The sequence below is a fragment of the Adiantum capillus-veneris genome, chromosome 9 (assembly GCF_014529385.1).
Source record: "Adiantum capillus-veneris isolate H3 chromosome 9, ASM1452938v2, whole genome shotgun sequence".
NCBI classification, from domain to species: domain Eukaryota; kingdom Viridiplantae; phylum Streptophyta; class Polypodiopsida; order Polypodiales; family Pteridaceae; genus Adiantum; species Adiantum capillus-veneris.
Window position 1 is genome coordinate 116,778,716 of NC_140939.1, and position 4,882 is coordinate 116,783,597.

The window sequence follows — 4,882 nt, forward strand, 5'->3', positions numbered from 1 at the left end:
TTGTTATAATCCATCATGTAATCTATGATAACAAGAAGACAAGAGGCTTTATCAACTTGTTCTTACCTCACTGAGAATGCTCACTAAATATCATCTCAAATTTGAGAAAGGTAGATAGGAGAGTGCTTGTGATATATTGTAGGGTGAAAGCATGTTAACCTGTCGCGCTTTTTGTGCTAGTTAGCAGTTTCAAGTTAGCACATCTTCAAAAAGTTGGGCGTTTGGTAAATTTTTTTACAAATAATATCAAAATTTGTCGGAGGTTGTACATCTGGATTCCTTGTTTCAAGTGCTTTCTATTGATATATCATATGTCATAGATCTTGGAGATGTAGCTCAAGTTATTGTACTAGTTAGCATATGTCAAAATTGTGCTAGTTAGCATTGTCCGGGACATGAAAAAGCATGACAGGTTAACATGCTTTCACCTTGTAAGTACTCTCAAATATTTCATTCGAGCTCATGTTGGCATTCATTTTTGGCTATAAAGGGGTTTTTGATGAAGCATATTTTTGAAAAAAAAAAACTAGTCTTTGGGGGGTTGTGTATTAGATAAAACATGTTGATTTTGTGCAAGCTATGGCGGACAAAAATGATGTTTTTTTGTTGTTTTCAACAAATTGGATGGAGAAAATATCCATTGTGACCTTGTATAGAGCTTCAAGTTTTCATCACAAAGGGTATATGGAATATTGTGCGTAGTCATGATGTACGTATGCCCACCTCGTGTGGATTTTCAATTTTAAGCAACAAAGAGTATGTGTTCAATCTCAAAAACTTTGAATAACGTAATTTACGTACTCAATACTATTTGGACAATAAGGGAACATGGCCAAAATTGAGGCATAAGCTAGGGATTAGGATTGGCTATGCAACCTTTAAAAAAGTTGGCTCAAAAGTGGGGTAAAAAGGTGGTGGAGACCACTAAAGGCTCCAAAAGGGTGATAAGCTATTAAACATAACAGAAAAAAGAGGATGATTGCATGATAACATGTGTCATGTATATCTCTTTGTGTGTGTGCGTGTGTGTGCGCGTGTGTGCGCTAAAATCTCTTTACAACATTACGACGAGCTTACAACAATCACCTTGGAGCTCTAAATCTTTCTATCACGATCTTGTTATAATCCATCATGTAATCTATGATAACAAGAAGAAAAGAGGGCGTTTTGTAATAGAAAAAACTCTTTCCCACAATGAAAAACATCATGGCTATTTAACTCTTCCATCAACTTGTTTTTACCTCAGTGAGAATGCTCACTAAACATCACCTCAAATTTGAGAAAGGGAGATAGGAGAGTGCTTGTGATATATTGTAAGTGCTCTCAAATATTTCATTTGAGCTCATGTTGGCATTCGTTTTCGACTATAAATAGTTATACTATGAGGAGTTTTTGATAAAGCATATTAAAAAAAAAAACTAGTCTTTTGGGGGTTGTGTATTAGATGACACATGTTGATTTTGTTGCTATGGCTGACAAAAATGATGTTTTTTTTGTTGTTTTCAACAAATTGGATGGAGAAAAATACCCATTGTGACCTTGTATAGAGCATCAAATTTTCATCACAAAGGGCATATGGTATATTGTGCGTAGTCATGATGTACGTATGCCCACCTCATGTGGATTTAGGGTCTATTGAGGATGGAAAGGGTTCTAGCATTGTGCCACTAGCATTGTTTTGCCTACTATTGAGAACCCATTTGGGATGGTAGAGATACCCATTCTCAAATATATTGTTCGGGCTCATGTTGGCATTTATTTTCACCTATAAATGTGTGTGTAATCAATCTTGTTCTATTATGCAGTTTTTTTTTTCAACACACCAGAGGCCCACAGGGGGAGGTGGTTATCCCTTCCAAATATTAGCCATGTTACATGGTCGGGCAAGGGCCGCGTACCATTGGGCAAGAGCAACATGTAGGCATTACAATGGCCACCTATTTGATGCACCACATACTGGGAACGATTGATAGAACTCGTAGCAAGTAGCTAGGAACCTCCTCCTGGGGTGACCCACCCCAAGAGGAGGATACACTCGACACCTAACTGATGCACCACGTGCTCGGAATGATGGAGAGAACTTGTAGCAAGCAGCTAGGAACCTCCTCCTTGGGTGACCCACCCGAAGAGGAGGATGCACTCAAGTGTCCAAGGGCAAGAGCCCTAGCAATGTGAATACCAGGTAAGCACAAGGTGTCCCTTTAGAGTGTGAACCAACAGGAGATTGAACCCACAACCCGTAGGTTGAGAGGCCAAAGCCTGACCGTTAGATAAAAAAATCTATATAATGTCCCCAAAGAGTTGGTCTAACATATTTCTAAAAAAAGCTTTCTAGTCTTTTGGGGTTGTGTTAGATAAACATGTTGGTTTTATGCAAATTTTCCTCTTTATAGTCAAGTTTCGTATTGAGTGTAGTCACTAGCCATGGCTGACAAGAATGATGTTTTTTTAATTGTTGTGGACAAATTGGATGGAGAAAACTACCCATTGTGACCTATGAAGCAATAGATTTTAGTCGCAAAGGGAATATGGCATATTGCATAGTCACGATGTACATCCACCTTGTGCGGATTCAAGGGCTGCTGAGGATGGCGAGGGTTCTAGCATTCTATTGCTAGAGTTGTTTCCCCCCATCAAACAAGCATATTGGGATGGTAGAGATAAACAAGTTCATGCTTTGATGCCTTGAGATCCTCCGTATTAAACATACCAATATTCCACAAATTCACACACAAAAAATTCCAATGGATTGGTATGTTGATGGTAAATGAGGTAGAATTTCTTACTTGCAAGAGGAGGATGAAATGATGTATTTCTTGTGGAGATAAAAAATATCAAGGAGTAGTTGATATCTATGGTCAAGTTCATTTGTGACAATTCCCTTGTATAAAGTGGTCTTCATTTGTTGCCATATTCCTAATGACATTTTGCTTCCACTTGGAGACTTGCAACATAGAGAAAATCCAATGCTATCAAGTGTGATGCTCTCGCCTCTTTGTTGTTATAGAAGGCTAAGTCCAAGAAAAACAAGACTAAGCATTGTGTTGTTGATCAAACTTTTTTCTTTGTTCAAAGGAGCAGTTATATTGCCATCTCCATTGCTTCACCTTTGGGCAACAAGCATAAAGCTACAAAGCTACTTCTTTCACACACAACAATAAATCTGAGATGTCTCGTGCCAAATATAAGAAGCAGCGAATAATTCTATATTATAGATGATCACACCATTAAAACATATAATTGGATAAAGACAAAAGAGGCTTATAAGGCACATCAAAACATGACCATTGTAGATGCTTGTTCTAATACTGATTTTGTATAAAGTCCTCATTTTGCAAGGGAATCTAACTCACAATGGTCATATTTACTTTTTATCCTTCCAATGTAGACTTGCCAAAGCTGAATATTTACTTTTGTCTTTGCTAACATGATAATCAAGTGATTCGTTATTAAACATAAATAAATAACCATATAGTCTTCAAAACATGATGAATCAAATAATGGAAATAAATGATCATGTAGTGCAAGACTCCATATAGTCTTCGCTAATATGATGAATCAAATAATGGAAATAAATGATCATGTAGTGTAAGACTCAATCCTATTTACATTTGACTTGTTATTTATTTTCTAGATTAGTAGAACTCTTGTGACCACATTCAATAATCTTACATTGTTACAACTTAATAGATTGCCCACTAATTGGTCAACTAATACACTTGGTTTGATTTAGGAAATAGCACTAAAATGCCCACTTTATATGACACATCTAAATATCAGCACCAATACATGCAATGAGGAGTTTCTAGACTATGGACTTAATGTCAATGTTTAGAGATTATACATACATTTATCTTTGAAAGAATTTCTTAGATACCTTTAAATGGTTAAATGTTAACTCAAAGACATCAAATTTGAGAATTAGAAAAGATATGCTTATGACATTCTTCTTAGGATTGCCAACAAGCATAATCATCCCAATTTTTTGTTCTCTCTTGTTTAAACCTTATATTGTACTTGTTAAGAGGCAAATGTGTCGAGCGCCAAGAAGGGTGCAATTGTGATGCATGCCATTGCAAAAGACATAAACTTTAAAGTTCATTGTGAGCTGGTTGTGGCTATTCAAGTTACATTTGACCATAGTGGACGTTGCATCAAAGTGGGTGAAGCCAAAAGAATCATCTATTCTTGCCAAAGAGTTAAGTGGCCACTGGCCACCCTAATCTAGTCGACGCAAGAATGTGCTAGACCCTCTAATTGCATATAAACTTAGTGCTCGTGATTTAATCAAGGCTTGAAAGCGTTTGAAGATGTGTACTTGGCAAAGTCAAACTTGTGGCTCAAACATCCATCTTGAACAATAAGAGTGCCTTGCAATCTTGCTTGTTGATAGATATTTTTCTGTAGCTAGGACATGGAGTAGACCAAGACCAAGAAAAACCTAGCAAACAAAAGAGCTCAAGCTATATACTACGCTCACTCCCCAAAACAAGAGCCTAAAAGATTTAACTGCGGCTAAATTATTTGCCAAAGGTTGTGTTAGACACTCTCTCTCAAACCCACACACTGCTTAGGCTGCATGTACTCATGAAGGCTTGAAAACATAATCATGAAGACACTTTATGTGTTTATAATCAACATGTAGAGAGAGACAATAAATGTGTGTATTTAAGTGTTTATTTTTATCATGTCAAGTTTACGACAAATAAGAGAAACTTACCATGTCCGGAGCTTCGACTTCGTATCTCGTTGATGGCCACTTCTTCATATGCATACTCTACGGCCTCTTTCTGTCCTTATGTCCCACTCACAATATCCACTCGATACTCTCTCTTCTGCTCTTAGGATATAGAGCATGACAACATAAAGAACCTCTCTCTCT